Source organism: Sarcophilus harrisii, chromosome 5 (assembly GCF_902635505.1).
Source record: "Sarcophilus harrisii chromosome 5, mSarHar1.11, whole genome shotgun sequence".
NCBI classification, from domain to species: Eukaryota; Metazoa; Chordata; class Mammalia; order Dasyuromorphia; family Dasyuridae; genus Sarcophilus; species Sarcophilus harrisii.
The window spans coordinates 128,103,849-128,125,606 of NC_045430.1; positions in this window are offsets into that span (position 1 = coordinate 128,103,849).

The window sequence follows — 21,758 nt, forward strand, 5'->3', positions numbered from 1 at the left end:
AGAGCCATTATCCAAATATATGCTAATAGAGTCATGGCACATCAAATGTGGGATTTCAGAAAGTAGTATCCCAAAGGCGTTTGGCAAAATAGCACTAAAGTCCAAAAGGGTGTAAGCTTTTAGATACAGGTTTAGGAATTATCTTCATAGAGTGGGTAGATAACATGAGAAACCTCACCATTTCCCATTTGACTATTTATCATTTAATCCAGAAACTCATTTTCCTTCAAAATAATATCAAATCTAAAACTCACTCTTCCTCATATTCCTCACTCCTTGCACCCTTCATTCATCAGACAGGAAAGGGAAATAACAGAGTTAGCTCCTTCAATATCTTCTATTTAAGGAAGTGCCCCAGAGCAGTTCATTTCCATCCTAGTTGCACCATATCATTAGATGTCCAGACATCAATTTGGTAGCTGTAAAATGATGTCTCAAAGTTAACTTAATTTGCATTTCTCTAATCAGTAATAACTTAGAACTTTCCCAAGGCAGAGCCAAGATGGCTGAGTGAAGACAGGAAGATGCTCAATCTTTCCCAGTTTCCATCAAAAACCTTATGAAACCAATACTCTCAATAGAGATTGGTATAATGAAAACACTCTCCAGCTCAAGAAAAACTGGAAAGACTTCAAGAAAGATCATTTTATTGGGGTGAAATAGGTGTTCAATCTGTCTCAGATGGTGTCCCAGAAAGCCAGTGAGAGGGATTTACTCATAACAGATCAGCAACTGAGATACTTGGTCCTAGATTAGTAGCAGAACAGACCAGTGAGGCACCCTCCAATCCCAGCTCAGAAGGCATCCAGCCCATCCAAATTAGAAGCAAAATTGGGAAAAGATAAGAAAGGCATGCTGAAGAGATCTAACAACTTGTGGGAGAAAGAATAAAAATGGAAGAAAACAATTCCTTAAAAAACAAAATTGTCCAAAATTAAAAAAAAAATATCCACTGAAGGAAATCTTGAAAAGTAGAATTAATGAAATGGAAAAGAAGATGCAAAAGCAAACTGAAGAAAATCACATATTAAAAAGTAGAATGAGGCAAAATGACCACAATCAAAAATGAAAAGGATAAACTTACCACCAATGAAGAAGAAATTAAAGCAATAATTAGGAGCTATTTTGTCCAACTATATGCCAACAAATCTTACATCTAATTGAAATGATTGAATACTTACAAATATATAAATTGCTCATGTTAACAGAAGAGAAAATAAATTACATAAATAATCCTATTTTAGAAAAAAAAAATTGAAAAAAAGTCATCAGTGAACTCACAAAAATCTCCAGGGTCAGATGGATTTATAAATTAATTCTAACAGATATTTAAAGAACAACTAATTCCAATAGCATGTAAACTATTTGGGAAAAGAGGCAAAGAAGGAGTCTTGCCAAATTCCTACTGTGACACAATTATAGTGCTGATACATAAATAGAAAAAACCAAAACATAGACAATTAGACCAATATCCCTAATGAATATTGATGCAAAAAATTAAATGAAATGTTAACAAAGAGATTACAGCAACTTATCAGCAAAATAATACCTTATGACCAAGTAGGATTTATATGAAGATTGCAGTGCTAGTTCAATATAAGGAAAAATCTTTGCGTAATTGACTCCATCAACAAACGTAACAGAAATCATATGATAATCACAATAGATACAGAAAAATATTTTGATAAAATACTGCAACCATTGATGCAAAAAAAAAAAAACAGTAGAGAGCATGGGAATAAATGGAAGTTTCTTTAAAAGGATGAGCAGCATCTATCTAAAATGATTCAGCAAACATTATTTTTAATAGAGATAAACCACACACATTTACAATAAGATCAGTAGTGAAACAAAAATACCCCTTTTCACTACTTTTATTGAATATTGTACTAGAAATGTTGGTTTTAGCAACAAGAAAATAAAAAGAAACTAAAGAAATTAGACAAGACAATAAGGAGATGAAACTTTTACTCTTTGTAGATTATATGATGTTATACTTAGAGAATCACCCCAAAATCTACTTAAAATAATTAAAAGCTTCAGGAAAGTTACAGAATATAAAATGAACCAACATGAATAATTAGCATTTTTGTATGTTACTAATGAAACATTTATTGATAATAAATCATAATTTCATGACTCCCAATGCAGTTATGTGGCCAAATATGGGATTTTGACCCACAGTTTAAGAAGCTGGGATATAAGGGAAGTAGTGTTGCCTATGATTGCTATTAGGAGAAGATAAATTGGAATGAGGGATGGACTCAATATTATTTTTTAAAAAATCAACTTGACCCATTAGACATTCTCCATCTCCCTGTAGGAGATGTTGTTCTATGCTAAGGCATTGACTCATCAGTATCATTGTGATACTGAAGGATGCAAAAATCTTTGATTTTTGTTACAATAATAACAGCTACTTTATGATAGTTTTGTAAAATTTCCATAATAAATTATGAAAATATTAATAAGCCCATTCTTTGGGTGAGGAAACTAAGGATCAGAGCTGTTAAATGACTTTCCCTTAGTGAAGTAGCTAATGATTATTAGAACTAGAACCTAAACTATTTTTCCTGACTCCAAGGTCATTGTCCTCTATAGCATACTTCAATATAATTTGTATAGATATGACTGTGAAGCTTTTAATTTGCTAAAATCTATTTGATATCACTTACTTTGAAACAAAATGAAAGTTTTCTTAATATCATTGTTCATTATCATCTAATAATATTTCATGTTGGAGATACATAATGATATTTTATCTTCATTAAGTAAGGTATTTTATCAATGTTCCTGTTAGTAGTTATATTGAAAATCATTGAAATTATAGAGCCTCTCTTTCACTTATAAAAACTGGAAGTGGGACAACTGAAACCTTTTTAAACACCACTTAATTTATAAATTTATGGGATATTTTCCTTAAGATAACTCTGTTATGATTACTACAATACTTCCATGGACTCATTATTTCTTTAATGCGATATTTCCTCTACTAAAGGAGATCACAATCCATCAAAGTCTGTCCAACATATGTGCCTTATTTCCCTGTCCACCCATATGTAGTTTACCTCAGAATGTCAACTCATGTTTGGCACTTTCTTCATAGTTCCCTGATAGCTCAATGATAGCAATGGGTCATGAATTACACTTGTATAAATAAATACTGATATGTGACTAACTTCTACTGCGTTTCAATAATACCTTTCTTTGATTATATCATTTGCACCATTTTCTCAGCATAAATCTCTGTTTACAATATAGCATCTCAATCCATAAAATAGTTAAATATCTCACCAAACACTCAGAGTTACTGTGGGTCATTATAAAGTTCTGAACAATCATTACAAACTATTCATTAGAGGTGACAGTAAGAGGAGATTAAACCAAAGAAAGCAAGGAAAGACGTTTTTGTGACTATCAAAATGAGAATAATAGCTAATGCTTTTATTGTCCCCCCACAAATGAAATTTAAGTGACATCCAAATTCTCAAAATTCAAATGGTTACTTTATCCAGTATTTGTGGGTCAGTGACTTAGAAGTCATTGACACTGGAGTATGAGTTTTAAACAGTGAGATTACAGTTAGCCTTTGGTTCTATTATTGCAGCAGAAACAAGCTTGTCACTGGTTTGTTAGCTTGTTTTGATTCTGCTATACTCTTGTTTCATTGACGTGCATAAGGCTGACATCCAGAGACACTCTTCTTAGGCAGTCATGTGTATCAGCCCTGGTACTCTCACTGTCAGGTTGATAGGCCCACTAAATGACTGTGCATTGATCCAGAAGCAGCTTTTCTTCATATTGTGGAACATATTTGAGGTTTTATGCATACCTTACTGCATGACAGCTACTTTTTTGTTACCATTATATTGAAATCTAAAATCTGCTACTGCCTTTTTTTTCTTTACCATATAAATTTTAAGGATTTTTTTAAACCTCTCTCAGCAAGCTTTATATTTCCAATACAGGTTCAAGATTTTGCCTTCCTCTTAATATTCCACTATCCCTTCTGTAAGATTTACTTTTATGGAGAATGATTGGCTTATGCATTTGTACAATGTCAGCATTTTATCTCTGCAACAAAAATTCACAAGGGTAACAATGAGAAGCTGGAATAATGGGCAGAATGTTGGACTTAAAGTTATATAACACTGCTTCAAAATGCACCTCAGATACTTGCTATGTCATATGATTATGTCACTAAGTATTTCTAAACTTAATATACTCACATAAAAATTGGAATACTCATAGAAATCATGTCACAGGTTGTCAAATAAATGAATAAATCATTTATTAAAATATATTATATGCAAAATATTGCTGTGGACTGTGAATACAATTAGAAAGGATAGTCCTTGTACTCCATCAGCTCATATGCTAAGGAGAAACAACACATATGAAAGTTTTCAACTCCCATGACCTGAAAAGAAGGAAGGAAGGAAGAGAGGGAGGAAAGGAAGGAGAGAAATGGAGAAAGGGAGGCAGGGAGAGAAGGAGTAAGAAAACTTATTAAATTCAATAAGCACTTAATAATATCAGAACTAAACACATATACCAAATGGTATATCATCTAAATTATTAAAGGAAAAAATTAATTATTAGAATAAATAGATAATAAAGCTATACTAGTAGGGGATCTCAACCTTCCCTCCACAAAGAGCTAGGTAAATCTTATCATAAAGTAAATGAGAAAGGAATCAAGGAGATAGATAGAATTTTAGAAAGTTAAATATGATAGACTTCTGGAGAAAACTGAAGAGAGATTCAAAATAGTATATATTTTTGTCTCAGCTATACCTGGCACCTTCATAAGAATTAAGGTATTAAATTAAATATGTTTTAGAGTATAAAAATCTCACAACTAAAGGTAAATAAAAAGAAATATTAAATTCATCCTTTTTGGGCTACAATACAGAAACAAAAAGTACAATTAATAAGGGGCCATGTAACCAAAGATTAAAAGCTAGTTGAAAACTAAAAGATCTCATCCTGAAGAGTGAATGCATTACAGAACAAATGATAGGAACAATCATGGCAACAATGAGACAGTATTGCAAAATTTGTGGGATACAGCCAAAATAGTACTCATGAGAAATTCTATACTGCATAATATATACATCAATAAAACAGAAATAACAAATCAAAGAACCAGATATTAAACTAAAAAGAACAGATAAAGAGCAAGTAAAAAAAATGGCAAATAAACATCAAAGAAGTCCTGCAACTCAAAGGACATATTGATAACACTGGAAAAAAAATTGAAGTAAAAGATAAAATTAGGAGCTGTTTATGGAAAAATAAATATTTTACTAAAGAAAGAAAATTACAAAGATCAAAAATAAAGCTGAAATTAAAGCAATTATTAGGAGTTATTTTGTCGAATTATATGTCACTAAAATTAATAATCAAGGTGAAATGAATGAATATATATATACAATTAAAACTTCCCAGCTTAACAAAAAATGGAAATGTTAATTAAATATCCATATATTAAGGAGGAAAAGTTGAAAAAGCCATTAAGGAGCTACCTAAAAACAAACAACAAAAACCATTAAAATACATAACATAAATATAGAATAAAACTAAATATAGTGTAGGATAGAAAATCCATGCAGATGGATTCACAAATGTATTCTACCACATATTTAAGAAATAATTAACCTCAATTTATATAAACTATTTGAAAAAATGGGTAAAGAATGAGTCCCACTAAATTTCTTTTATGACAAAGCAATGTTTTTTATACCTAAAATAGGGAAAGCAAAAAACAGAGGGGAAAATTTACAGGCCAATTTCTTTCCTGAATATTGAAGTAAAAATTTTAAATAAATGTAGCAAAGAAAATATATAACATTTACAATGATCATGGTGGGTTTTATACAAGAAATGAAGGGTTCGTTGAATTATTAGGAAATCTATCAGCATAATTAATCATATTGATAATGAAAAAACAATAATTTATATAATTATATCCACAGATGAATAAAAAGCCTTTGACCAAATACAACATTCAGTCCCACTGAAAACTATGACTTTAAAAATGCTGTCTATTTCTAGAAAAAGAATTGATGAACATATTAAAGATTGAAGTATATATATATATATATATATATATATATATATATATATATAATATTTTGCTTTTTGCTGGTTTTTGGTTTGGGTTTTTTCCAACATGGATAATTTGAAAATGTTTTGTATGATTTTATATACGTAATTGCTATCATTTTAAGGAAGAATTCATCAATGCACATTCACAGTTATGAATTCTGTATATTTCCCTCCATCTTATTTGTCCTCACTCTCTCCTTGCATAATTCACTGCTCACCAGTGCTTTGTTTCTGACTATTTCCTTTAATCTGCTCTCCCTTCTATCAATTTATATACTCGTTTAATTAATGTCCTCCCCTCCAATTGTATCTCAGGTAAGATAGATTTCTATATTCAACTGATTGTATATATTATTCCATCTTTAAGATAATATTTATGAAAGTAAGATTCAAACAATACTCCATCATCCACCTTCCCATATTCCACTCCACTGTAATAGGTCTTCCCCATCACTGTGAAATAATCTAATCCATTTTACCTCTGCCTTCCTTGTCCTCCTAGTTACTCGTCTTTCTTATCCTTTAATTTTTGTCATTCCCTCAAACTCACTTTTTTACTTATACCCCCTGCCTATGTATATTTCATCTTAGCTGTGCTAATAGTAATACAATTTTTAAGAATTACAAATATCATCTTCCTATGGAGGGATATAACTGTTTAGTTCTATTGAATCCCTTTTATTTTTTTTTCCATTTTTATCTATTTAAGCTTCTCTTTGGATCATATAGGAGATAAATGTTTAGGCTTAATTCAAGTATTCTTATGAAAGCATGATAACCTTCTATTTCATTAAAGCTCTATTTTTATTCCTTTTTTTATTTTGCTTGTGATTTTATGCTTAATTTTACTTGATAAGTGACTCTTGGATGTAGTCCTAGTTCCTTTGGCTTCCAGAATATTATATTCCATCTGATCTTTTAAAGTTGCAACTGTTAAGTTCTTTGTAATTCTGATTGTGGGTCTCTGATACTTGAATTTTTCCTTTACCTGATAATTCTAAAATGTGGCTATAATATTCCTTAGAGTTATTATTTTTGGAACTCTCTCCTAAGGCAATTGCTCCAGGACAACAGGGCAGTTTCTCTTGATATTATCTTGAAAAAAGTTGTCCAGGTCTCTTTTTGACTGATTTTCCAGGTACTCCAGTGATTCTGTTTCCTTAGATCTATTTTTGAAGTTAATTGTTTTATTCCCATTTTCTATTGTTTTGCCTTCTCTTGTATTTGCTTGATTAATACTTAATATCTCCTAGAGCAATTAGCTTTCACTTAACCAATTCTAATTTTCAAGGAGTTGCTTATCTCAAATAGTTTTTGTACTTTTTTCCCCTAATTATCCAATTGTACTTTTTAAAAAGTTTTCTCAATTGGATTTTACGATCTTCCTTTCCATTTGGCTAATTCTGCTTCTTAAGCATTTTTCCCAAACTGTTGACTCTTTTTTCATAATTCTCCTTACATCACTGTCATTTCCATTCTTAACTTGTCTTCTGCCTTTTGAACTCAATATGTTCTTTCTGGGCTTGAGATAACTTGTGAATTTTTCTTTGGGATTTTATACAATGATATGTTGCCATTTTTGACTTCGTTTTTTTATTCTTATTTTTATTTAATAGCCTTTTATTTACAGGTTATATGTATGGGTAACTTAACAGCATTAACAATTGCCAAACCTCTTGTTCTAATTTTTAAGCTCTTACACCCTACCCCCTCCCCCATATAACAGGATGACCAGTAGATGTTAAATATATTAAAATATAAATTAGATACACAATAAGTATACATGACCAAACCATTATTTTGCTGTACAAAAGAATCAGACTCTGAATTATTGTACAATTGGCTTGTGAAGGAAATCAAAATTCATGTGATGCATAAATATAGGGATTAGGAGATTCAATGTAATGGTTTTAGCCATCATCCCAGAGTTCTTTTCTGGGCATAGCTGGTTCAGTTCATTACTGCTCCACTGGAAATGATTTGGTTGATCTCGTTGCTGAGGATGGCCTGGTCCATCAGAACTGGTCATCATATAGTATTGTTGTTGAAGTATATAATGATCTCCTGGTCCTGGTCATTTCACTCAGCATCAGTTCGTGTAAGTCTCTCCAGGACTTTCTGAAATCATCCTGTTGGTCATTTCTTACAGAACAATAATATTCCATAATGTTCATATACCACAATTTATTCAGCCATTCTCCAACTGATGGGCATCCATTCAGTTTCCAGGTTCTAGCCACTACAAAAAGGAATGCCATAAATACTCGTGCACATACAGGACCCTTTCCCTTCTTTATAATCTCTTTGGGATACAAGCCCAGTAGTAACACTGCTGGATGAAAGGGTATGCACAGTTTGATAACTTTTGAGCATAGTTCAAACTTCTCTCAGAATGGTTGGATTCGTTCACAACTCCACCAACAATGCTTCAATGTCCCAGTTTTCCCGCATCCCCTCAACAATCATCATTATTTTTCCTGTCATCTTAGCCAATCGCAGGGTGTATAGTGGTCTCTTAGAGTTGTCTTAATTTGCATTTCTCTGATTAATAATGACTTGGAGCATCTTTTCATATGACTAGAAATAGTTTCAATTTCTTCATCTGAAAGTTGTCTGTTCATATCCTTTGAACATTTTTCAATTGGAGAATGGCTTGATTTTTTTATGAATTAGAGTTAATTCTCTCTATATATATTGGAAATGAGGCCTTTATCAGAACCTTTGACTGTAAAAATATTCTCCCAATTTATTGCTTCCCTTCTAATCTTGCCTGCATTAGCTTTGTTTGTACAAAACTTTTCAGTTTGGTATAATCGAAATTTTCTATTTTGTGGTCAGTAATGATCTCTAGTTCTGCTTTGGTCATAAATTCCTACCCCTTCCACAGGTCTGAGAGGTAAACTATCCTGTTTTCCTCTAATTTATTAATAGTTTCATTCTTTATGCCTAGGTCATGAACCCATTTTGACCTTCTCTTGGTGTAAGGTGTTAAGTGTGGATCAATGCCTAGTTTCTGCCATATTAGTTTCCAATTTTCCCAGCAATTTTTATCAAACAGTAAGTTCTTATCCTAAAAGCTGGGGTCCTTGGGTTTGTCAAAGACTAGGTTGCTATATTTGTTGACTGTTTTATCCCTTGAACCTAACCTATTCCACTGATCAACTAATCGATTCCTTAAAACTGCTGCTCTATAATATAATTTTAGATCTGGTACAGATAATCCACCTTCATTTGATTTTTTTTTTCATTAATTCCCTTGAAATTCTTAACCTTTTGTTTTTCAATATGAATTTTGTTGTTATTTTTCTAGGTCATTAAAATAGTTTTTTGGGAGTCTGATTGGTATAGCGCTAAATAAATAGATTAATTTAGGTAATATTGTCATCTTTATTATATTTGCTCGCCCTATCCAAGAGCATTTAATATTTTTCCAATTGTTTAGATGAAACAATTTGTGTGAAAAGTGGTCTGTAATTTTGCTCATAAAGTTTCTGATTTTCCCTTGGCAGATATATTCCTAAATATTTTATATTATCAGTAGTTACTTTAAATGGAATTTCTCTTTGTAACTCTGACTATCATATCGTCGGCAAAGAGTGATAATTTGGTTTCCTCATTGCCTATTCTTATTCCTTTAATCTCTTTCTCAGCTCTTATTGCCAAAGCTAACGTTTCTAATACAATATTAAATAGTAACGGTGATAGTGGGCAACCTTGTTTCCTCAGATCTTATTAGGAATGGTTGCAGTTTGTCTCCATTACATATGATGCTTATTGATGGTTTTAAATAGATGCTGCTGATTATTTTAAGGAAAAGTCCATTTATTCCTATACTCTCAAGTCTTTTTAATAGGAATGGATGTTGGATTTTGTCAAATGCTTTTTCTGCATCTATTGAGAGGATCATATGGTTTTTGTTAATTTGGTTATTAACATGGCCAATTATATTGATAGTTTTCCTAATATTGAACCAGCCCTGCATTCCTGGTCTAAATCCCAATTGATCATAGTGTATTATCCCAGAGATGATTTTCTGTAGTTTTTTGCTAATATCTTATTTAAGATTTTGGCATCAATATTCATTAGGGAGATTGGTCTATAATTTTCTTTCTCTGTTTTCAACATACCTGGTTTAGGTATCAGGACCATGTCTGTGTCATAGAAGGAATTTGGTAGGACTCCTTCATTCCCTATTTTATCAAATAATTTATATAGCATTGAGGCCAATTGTTCTTTAAATGTTTGGTAGAATTCACATATAAATCCATCTGGTCCTGAGGGATTTTTCTTAGGGAGTTGTTTAATTGCCTGTTCTATTTCTTTTTCTGAAATGGGACTATTCAAGCAATTTACTTCCTCCCTCTGTTAGTCTGGGAAGTCTATATTTTGGAGGTAGTCATCCATTTCACTTAGGTTATCAAATTTATTGGCATAAAGTTGAGCAAAATAACTCCTTATTATTTCTCTAATTTCCTCTTCATTGGTAGAATGTTCTCCCTTTTCATTTTTAAGACTACTAATTTCATTTCCTCCTCCTTTTTCTAATCATATTTACAAAGGAAACATCTATTTTATTGGCTTTTTCATAGAACCAACTCTTAGTTTTATTAATTAGTTCAATAGTTTTTTTACTTTCAATATTTTTAATTTCTCCTTTTGATTTTAGAATTTCAATTTAGTATTTGATTGGGGGTTTTTAATTTGGTCTTTTTTGTTAGTTTTTTAAGTTGCAAGCCCAATTCATTAATCATTTCTTTCTCTGTTTTATTCAAGTAAGCCTCTAAGGATATAAAATTCCTTCTTATTACTGCTTTGGGCGCATCCCACAAATTTTGATATGACGTCTCATCATTGTCATTATCTTGAGTGAAATTATTAATTGTATCTATAATTTGCTGCTTCACCCCAGAATAGGCAGTGAGGAAACTAAGCTATCACTCTTTGCAGATTATATGATGGTATACTTAGAGAACCCTAGAGATTTTACGAAAAAGCTATTAGAAATAATCCATAACTTTAGGAAAGTTGCAGGTTATAAAATAAATCCCCATAAATCTTCAGCATTTTTATACATCATCAACAAAATCCAACAGCAAGAGATAGAAAGAGAAATTCCATTCAGAATAACTGTGGACAGCATAAAATATTTGGGAATCTATCTACCAAAGGAAAGTCAGGAATTATATGAGCAAAATTACAAAAATCTTTCCACACAAATAAAGTCAGACTTAAACAATTGGAAAAATATCAAGTGCTCCTGGATAGGTCGAGCAAATATAATAAAGATGACAATACTCCCTAAACTAATCTATTTATTTTAGTGCTATACCAATTACACTTCCAAGAAAATATTTTTATTATCTAGAAAAAATAACAACAAAATTCATATGGAATAATAAAGGTCAAGAATCTCAAAAGAATTAATGAAAAAAAATCAAATGAAGGTGGCCTAGCTTACCTGTTAAAACTATATTATAAAAGCAGTCACCAAAACCATTTGGTATTGGCTAATAAATAGATTAGGTCATGGAAAGGTTAGGTTCCAAAGACAGAATACTCAACTATAGCAATTTAGTGTTTGAAAACCCAAAAGATCTAACTTTTGGGATAAAATTCATTATTTGACAAAAAACTGCTGGGATAACTGGAAATTAGTATGGCAGAAATTAGGCATGGACCCAATTAACACCATATACCAAGATAAGATTAAAATGGGTCTATTTAGCCATAAAGAACGGATTATAAACAAAATGGAGGGAACATGGATAGTTTATCTCTCAGACTTGTGGAGGAGGAAGAAATTTGTGACTAAAGACAACTAGAGAATTATTGATCCTGAAAATTTTATTAAACAAATTAAAAAGCTTTTTAAAACAAAACTAATCAAACAAGATTAGAAGGGAAGCAACAAACTGGGAAAACTCTTCCAATTAAAAGTTTAAATAAAGGCCTCATTTCAAAATATATAGAGAATTGACTCTAATTTTAAAAACCAAGCCATTCTCAAATAAATGGTCAAAGGATATGAACAATAATTTTTTCTAATATTCTATTTACCTTTAATTTCTTTCTTATTTTTTTGTGGTTTGATTTTCAATTCTGAGGTGCAAGGTTAGATCTCCCCTAACAGTTTTGTTTCTATTTCTTTTGCAACTCTTAACTTTCTCCTTTAGGAAGTTAGATGTACCATTGGTGCATATATGTTTAATATTGATTTGCTTCGTTGTTTATTCCCCTTTGGGGATGTAGTTTTCCTTCCCTTATCTCTTTTAATTAGATCAATTTTGCTTTTGCTTGATCTGAGATAAGGATGGCTACCCCTGCTTTTTTGACTTCACTTGAAGCATAATGATTTTGCTCCAGCCTTTTACCTTTACTCTTATGTATCTCCCCTCCCTTTGTGTTTCTTGTAAACAACATATTTGGGGTTCTGACTTTTGATCCAGTCTGTATCTTCCTCCTCTTTTGGGGAGTTCATCCATTCACATTTACAGTTAAATTCAAATCTTTTTCCTGTCATCCTAATAACCCCAGATTATCTTTACTTTTTTGCCTCCCTCAACCCCTCTTTCCTTTTGAACATGTACCCCTTGTATCACGATAATTACCCTCTTTAGATCCCACCCCCCCCCTTTGAATCTTTTTCCCCTTCCCCTATTACTCTTTTTTCTTTTCCTTTTCCTTTCCCCCTTTTTAATGAGGCGAGGAAATTTTCTCTAAAACAAATTTCAATTATTATATCTTTGACCAAGTCTGTAGGAGTAAGTTCACCAAATGTTCCTCCCCCTCTCTAAATTCCCTCAGATATTATACTTTCCCTTTGCCTCTTCGTGGGATGTGGTTTCCCTGTTTTTCCCCCCCTTTTTTCTGTCATCCTTTTTTCCTTCCCTTTTTTTGTTATATCAGTAAAAATCAAATTATACATCTATTCTTTTTGTATATCCCAAACAAAACACAATTCTCAAAGGTTCTTTTCTTTTCTCCATCTCTTGAGTTCTAGTTTGGAATCAAATTTTTTTTTTTTGTTTTTTCCTTGAAACAAATGGAATTCATTTGTTTCATTAAATACATTTCTTTCCTGGAAGAAAATGCTCAGCAGCTGGGTAGTTTATTCTTGCTGCATCCCAAGTTCTTTTGCCGGAATATCAGATTCCGGTCCTTGATCCTTTAATGTGGGGCGAGATCTTGGTATCCTTATTTGGCACCTCAGTATTTAAATTTTTTTTTCTGCTTGTAAAATTTTTTTTTATTCGATGTTTAAATTTGGCCACAATTTCCTTGGGTTTATTTTAGGGTTTCTTTCAGAAGGGTTTCGATGAATTCTTTCAATCCTATTTTACCTTCTGTTCTAATATTTGGGCAGTTCTTTGATGATTTCGAAAATATATCTAGGCTCTTTTTCTCCCGTTTTCGGAAAGTCCAATAATCCTCAGATTATCTCTCCTAGATCTATTTTCCAAGTCTGTCGTTTTTGCAAGTAGATAGTTCATGGTTTGTTCCAGTTTGTCATTTTTTTGTTTTTGCTTGACTGATTCTTGCTGTCTCAATGAATCATTAGTTTCTATTTGTTCAGTTCTAATTTTTAAAGAATTATTTTTTTCATTAGCTTTTTTTTACTTCTTTCTATATATGTCCAATTGAGTTTTTAAATGTATTGTTTTGGTCTGTGGAATTTTTTTCCATTTCACTAATTTTTTTTTTTTGTGAATTATTTTCTTTTTTCCAATTCACAGATCCTACTTACTTGTGAGTTCTTTGTCTTTTCCAATTCACAAATCCTACTTCCTAGTGAATTCTTTATTTTTTCCAATTCACAATTCTTACTGAGATTTTTTTACTTTTTCAAATTCATATTTCAGGAAGTTGTTGCTCTCTTGTAAGGCTTCTATTTCCTTTCCCCATTTATCTTCTAACTCTCTTTTGAGACTTTTAATGGTCTCTTCTATGAGAGCATCATGTAAAAGAGGACAGTCTGATGCATATTTGCTATTTGCTGTCTCTTCAGGTTTGCTGACCTGTTCTTTTTCTGCATAGAAGCTGTCAATCGTTCTTTTCATCTTTTTATTCATGTTTTAAAGCCTTTAGGGTATGCCTCCTAGGCATACCAGCTTCCTCTGCAGAACATGAGAGATGTAAACCAGTTTAAGGCTCCAAGGTATGGGAGTGCTCTGAGTGAGAGTTTTCCCTTCCCCCAACAGGAGGTGGATTTAGCACTGGCTGAGCTATAGAAGTGCCCAGTTGGGCTGTGTGGGTTAGCAATTGCCCTAGGCTAGAGACTAAGGGGTGAAAGTGTCACTGCCCCAGGCCAGAGCCTCTTGTGGGGCTGTGGATATTAGCAGCTGACCGCAAACCGCCAATTCTACTGGAATCTGCCCGGCAGTCTCTGCTCCAACATCTCTGCCCCAACATCTCTGCCAGACAAATTTACCCTGCACAAGCTCTATGGCCCCAAGCCAAGCCCCACACTGGGCAGATTAGAGGCTAACCCGGGCTGTGTCCTCCTGCTGTTGCAGGTTCGCAACTGCCTCAAGGAAAAGCCCCATACTGCAGGTTGGGGCTGCTAGCTTGTGCTGAGATCTGTGCTTTCACTTTTGGTTTGAGGCTCTCCTTGGAACCTAATTTCTCTCCCAGTCTACGCTTATCTCCCTCCTAGCCCCGGAACAAACCTTTTTTGGCAAGACTGCAGATTTTCTTCTGCTGGTGAGTTGTTATACTTCTTATCTTTATGAATTGTAGCAGTCAAGGCTATTTTTGAGGCTCGATATAATATTGATAAAGAGGGTGAGAGAAGAGCTTAGAAAGTCGCCTGTGCTTTCTCCGCCATCTTGGCTTCCCATTGTTGACTTCTGATTTTGTTTCTTGATGATCCCTTTGATCATATTAATGTTCTACTGTCAGATTCATTTTTCTTGTTTTTTTCCCACTCTTTTGGGACTTTTCCCCTTTTGTTAAAATTTGAGCTCTTCCTGAGGTGGAAGATGCACTGTCTAATGATTTTTTGTTCCAGATACTTAAGTTCTGACTATTTACTTGCTGCTGCACTTGATGTTGCCTTGAGGTTCACAGGGGATCCACTTGTCTCCTAATGTTCTTCGGAAATGAGGGATAGCCAGCACTGTTGGATGACGTAAGGATTTGGCAGTTCATATAGTCCTGACTTAGGGTCCCAGTGCCTTTCCCTGAAGTCTCATTGAAGCTCATAGAGGTTCTGACCAACTCCAGTGGAGTTTACCCATTTGTCTAGAGTTAAGCCAAAGTATATGATGACTGCCTGTTTGTTTAAGCACCCTATGGGATGGTGTTTACCTATTTGCCCAGGATTATACTAAAGCATGTTTAGGTCTGGTGATGGAAGTTGCCTCTTGGCATAATGCTAAAGTGAAACACAAGGGTTCTTGGAATAATCTGTCTATTCCCGAGATCTTCCACTGCAAAAGAGCTCAAGATCTTCCACTCTTGCTATTTTAAACTATGTTCCCTTTTTACCTGATGAGACAGCCATTTCTTGGGTGCCCTCTTTTTGCTTATTCTGTTGTTATAAAATGTATTGAGGGATATTGTTCATGGCTGCTTGAATGTGATTAAGGGAGAGGTAAGGTAATTTACTGCTTAGTCCTGAAGTCTGTATAACTGAAGTATCATTTGCTTTCTTAAGGTCTGAGAGAGGGGTATGAGGAAGGGCTGGAATTTGAAAATCAAAAAAAATTTTAAAGTATGAATATTAATATGTCTGTCATTCTCTCCTGCTTCCTACATCGACAATTCATCTTTTATAATCCTTCTCAATATACTGTCTTAGAGGTGAAACTTCAGATTTATTTTTCTCTATTATTAAGAGCAACTTAGAGCAATCTTTCATGTCAATTGGTAACATTAATTTTGTTTGGGGAAAGATTTTTCAAATTCATGGAATCATAATTATTCATTTGACTTTTTATAATTTTTCTATATATTATTCAGTTAAAAAGTTTCCCCTTAGAGATCTGGAAAAGGTACTTGATCTAATATTCCTTTCATTCTCTCTTTCTTTTTTAATGACACAATCTATAGTGTACCATTGAAACACCTGGAATTAGGAAAACCTGAATTTGAATTTTGATCAATTACTACTTGTCTGAACTTTAACAAGTGACAGTGCTGACAACCTAAGTTTTTCAATCTCTAAAATGATTAAAAAAATAAAATACAGATATTTGTAGAAAGAATTCTAAGAGAATGGGTAAAAAGTATATTGAAAACTGTCAAACACTATATGGATGAATGCTATCTTTATTTAAAATAAATGTTGCTTATCAATTTTGATTTTACTGTGGTATGTGCTATAAGATATTGGTATAAATGTTATTTCTGCCAAACTGATTTCTAGTTTTCCAGAAGTTTTTGTCAAATACAGAGTTTCTCTTCAAGTAATTTAAGTTCTCAAGATTGTTAAACATTTTAAATGCCTTCCTCATGGTTACCATCATAAGCAAATTTTAAAAAAAATAAAATTTAAAAGTCTTCAATAAGGGGATTTTCAAAATGTGTACCAAAGTTTAAAAATTAACCACAATAACATTGGACAGCAAAAGCTTGTATAAACAGAATTTTCCTGGTTCTAAAAAATTTCACTCATCCCCAATATTTCTCCTGCCAGTTTGCCATCATTTATGAAATTTTTATCATTAAAGATATATTTCTTTGGATTAAAATGTTGTGTTTAAAGCAGTCTCTTTTTATGAAGTCCTAATAGCAATGTAAGAAACTATTTTCCAAAATCAATACATTGATTTAGCTGATATTAATAGTCATGTATTTTGTTGTTGTTGTTCAGTCATTTTGCAGTCTCATCTGCTCTTTGTGACACTATTTGAAATTTGCTTGGCAAAGGCACAGGAATAGTTTGCCATTTATTTTTTTCTGTCTATTTTACAGATGATAAAGTGAGGCAAATGTCTGAGGCCAGATTTTAACTCAGGAAGATGTGTCTTTCTGATTCCAATCCCAGTATTTTATCCACTGTGCTATCTGGCTCCCCAATAACAATGACATTTTTAAAAATAAAGTATATAAAATATACTTTTTGATATGGGAGAAATGAAAGGATGTTGTTTGTAATATGGCTTTCTCTTCAGAAATGAGAGGCCTATGGAAAGATGATGCTAATGTTGCAGATTCCAAGCTCCTAAGAGGCAGCTTGGGGGATTGGACATCTGGGAATGGTGAGAGTAACAAAATACAATAAATAAATGAAGAAAATTAATCAAGCAACTAACAAGGAAAAATAAATGTATTTAATTGCAAAAATGTGCTCTAATATGGTGACTTAAGGCATATGGACAGGCAACTTTCAAAATTCAACTTAGAAAGAAGACTTTTTACATTAAATCTTCATTTTTTACTAATAAAATTTATATCTTAAAAATGTAACTCTGATCTTTTCACTGTACCTTGAAATATTTTATTTTATTTTTATTTTGACAACATTCCCATAATATAAGAAAAAAAAAATTCCTGTGTTACTTTACCTATGAAGGCTTCCTGGACCAAAAATGCTCATCATGATGTTTTCCAGATGTTTTATTTCATTTATGTTCTGCTCCCCTTCAATTAGAATTATTTGGGGGTCAAATTTATAAAGAAAAATTTTGGTAAGTTCATAATTACAATAAAGGTAGATATTCTTTAAAAAGAATAAATACTTGATAGAGATGGACATTCTCTTTCAACAAAAGAAACTTAAAATTTAACAATCGATCACTCAAAATCTTACAAAGGATTTTTCTTGTCACAGGAAGTTATATTCTTTCAATTAAAACTTTTCTGAATATTTGTTTGATCAAAAAAAGTGTTTTTGAAATTTAAAAAATTTCCTCTAAGCCTTTTAGAAAAGTAAAATCAATATGTGAATTTCTAGGTATTTTTGTTGTTTGTATTTCAATAATTTTACATAGATGTTTTTGAAATAGATTTAATAAGTGCTTACTGTGTGCCAAGCATTGGGCTAAGCCTCAAAGATACAAATAGAAAATCAAAATAGTCCCTCATATTAATGTGCGAAAGCAAATGTAAGGAGGGAAGGGAATACACATTTATATAGCATCTACTATGTACTGGTCACTTTGCTGATTTTAGAGATTATTGTTTCATTTAATCCTCTCCTCTACCTGGAGAGGTGCAAATTATTATTATTCTTAATTCATTATTGAGGAAACTGAGGAAAACAGTGGATAAATAATTTGTCCAGGACCATACAACTAGTAATTATTTAATGCTGTATTCAAAGTCAGATCTTCCACATTCTATGTCCTGTGATCTATTCATTGAGTCACTACATGTCTTACACAAATTCCTGAATATTTTAAGGAACAAGAATAGAACAGATGTTCCCTCAAAATAGGATTCCCAAGGTCAGAGTGGAATGGAGCTGGGGATATCTCCAGCAAAGTACATATATGAAAATTAAAATCTAACTAGCAGTAATTGCTGTATGTTTGATAGAATCTGGGCAATGGAGCAGTAAGGGTAGTTAGGGAATGGAAAATTCATGACTCTCATCAGCAGTGTTATGCAACCAAGCCTATTATTATATTCCCTTTCCTCTTAGCTCCTTGAAGTGTTTTTTTGTCCTTTTCTTTGACCTAGAAATCTAAAATTTGTACATGCCACCTTGGGATACTTAATTTTTAATTTATTTTTAGGAAATAACCTATAAATTTTGTTTTTTACTTTGCTATTTGTAAACAGTTTTGGACAAATTGCTTACAATATGTTGTACAGAGTTAGTTTTATTTCTTTATTTTAATCATCATTTTACACAATATGATTTTTGAATTATCTATCTTTTTTCCAAATTTATATTTTGTGTTTTATTATACTTTAATTAGAAGATATTTCATATCTTCTAAAGTTTCAGAACTTTTCACTATTTTTTCAAAGTATCTCCCCCTTTTTTTAACCCTTCTATTTTGGACTACTTTTCTTTCCAAATTCTCTAATTTTATATCTTGCTGCAACCATTTAAATCTTAAAATCCTTGTGAATACTTTATTCATTTTCTAGAGGTTTTACTAACAATTAATGTATTATTATTTTCATTTTCTCAGGTATTCGTTTAAGATTCTCTTATTTTTCTGTAAAATGCTGCTATTGAATTGCTTTCATCTGTTTGCTCATGATACTAGCCTCAGTTTCTGGACTGAGACTCAAGTACTATCAGAATAATGGATTGGATGATAAGACCTAGTCCTCTTTCCTACCATATGGTAAAGTAGAATCATGACATGTTTACTCAAATTTCCTTCCTCTTACCCCTTTGATAACCTGATTTATTATCCAGTAAGAAAATGTCACTTTTAGTTTGATGGCATCACCACTCCAAGGAGACTCCATTTACTTCTCCTTCCCCTTTGAAACCCTCCCACCTAACACAGCAGACACTCTGGGATGAATTGTATTAACAATACTGAGTAATGAAGGAGGGTGGGTTAGGAGGGAGGCCTGGGATGGGGGATGTTCAGGGAGCCTTGAGGTCAAGACTGAAGATTCTGGCCTCTCTTGCCTAATGTATCTTGTAGATACAACTCCCTAATCCCAGAGGATCAATATTGAATCATTAGCATTTCTGTCTGATCCCTGCCTATAGGGGCCAGGTGCAATTTAATCCATCCCCATAAGAGACAAACCCTCCTGTAATTCTTTACCCTACCCCCTCTACACAGGAAGGAATGAGTATCCAGGCAGGTAGAAAAAGCATAAAGAACCAAGAGGCTCTTTCTTCCTGCTCTCTACCCTTCCCCTCCATTTTCCACTCTCTTTTTTCACTGTTTCTCTGTTCTCTTTTTCTCTCCTTCCTCTTTATATTTTACTCCTCCTCCCCTCTTCTTCCCCCTCCTCCTCCCTCCTTTTCCCCCCTCTTCCTCCTCCTCCTCCTCCTCTCTCTTCTCTTCCTCCTCCTTCTCTTTCTTCTCCTCCTCTTTCTTCTTCTTCTTCTTCTCCTCCTCCACCTCCTTCTCCTTTTTTTAACATTATAGGAGAACTGCTAGCTCATTAGCATACTTCACAAATTTGCTCTTCCAAATGCTGAAACACAACCTTTCTTCTCTTTCTCATCACAGTTAATCTCACTTCCTTTAACCATTCTCCAGTGATTCAACTTCTTAATCTTTAATAACTTTTTGTTTCCCTTAATGGTAGGTTAATATCTTACCACCAATTCAAGTCATTCACATTTATATACAAGTTCTTCATACTCATCAATTATAATATATGTGTATGTGTGTGTGTTTTAATTTATTTTATTTAAAGAAAGAGAATACGAAAAAAGAAAAAAAGCAGAAAAGGAATGAAAAGCAAAATGAAATAAAATAAAAGAGAACATTGTGATGTGACCGGCACAACATCAGGGAAGATTCAAAATATATAACAATAAATACCACTTCATGAAAGTATAAATATTAGTAGAATAACTTACATACAAGAGTGTTCATCTTTTCTTTATTCCTTATAAATTATTATTTTGTTCTGTCGTGCACTTTTTTACTTTATTCTTTCCCCCCTTTCATTCCCATAACACTCTCAGAAGCTGTATTTAAGAGAGGATATATTTACATATATATTATATATACACACATGTAGATATACACATACACACATATGTCTTTCTTATGTCTGCTAATGCTTTACATAATTCTGTTCCCCCCATCCATGGATCCCTCCCATGTCTTCGTTCCTCACTCTTTGCTTCCCTGTTCACCCATTTCTCTACCCTTATATCTTTAGAGATTTTGGAATGTGTGAGTATATATGTAGTGTTGTTTATTTAACCCATTCCTAATATGAGTAGGTTTTCAGAATTATGACCCTTCTAATGCCTCTGTATTTATTCTTCCTCTGCAGCTCATTTGTATGACATAATTCCTATTTTTACTTTAAATCTGCCCTGATATTTCTTTGGAGCTGCTCTATTTTTTATGTCAATCTTAAACATATGGTATACATTTCCCATGTTAAAAAAAATAAATAATTTTTCCATGTTGAGTTTCTTGAAATTGATCTTTGATATTGACTCTTTTATGTTAATTTTGTTATTAAGTTGAAATTTGGTTGATGGAAAGTTCTGAAAATCTGCAAGTTCATTGAATATTTAATCACAATGCCAGGCATATATACAAAGACTTTGATAAATGTTTCTAGACTGACTGATTGACCAACTCTTACATTGTGTATCCCTGCCTATCCTATTTAATCAAGTGACACTGGTCTGCTTGATATTCCCCAAACAAAACAGTCCATCTCTATCTTCTGTTAGCATTTTTTCTGGCTATCCTTCATGTTTGGAACATTCTCCCTCCTTATCACTCTTTCCTGGTATGCTAAAGTTCTTTCAAATACTAAGTAAAATTATATTTTGTACAGGAAGCCTTCCCCAGATACCTTTTAATTCTAGTATCTCCCCTCTGTGGATTATTTCCTATTCTTATCTCGCACATTTTGTATATATTTATTTGCATGTTGTCTTTCCCATTAGATTGTTAGCTCCTCAAGAGCAAAAAATACCTTTTGCTATTTTTTTTTCTCTATAGTGCCTTAACACAGTGCCTTGACAATGTAGGAACTTAGTAAATATTAATATGTGGGCCATTGCAGAGTCAAGATGATGGAAAAAA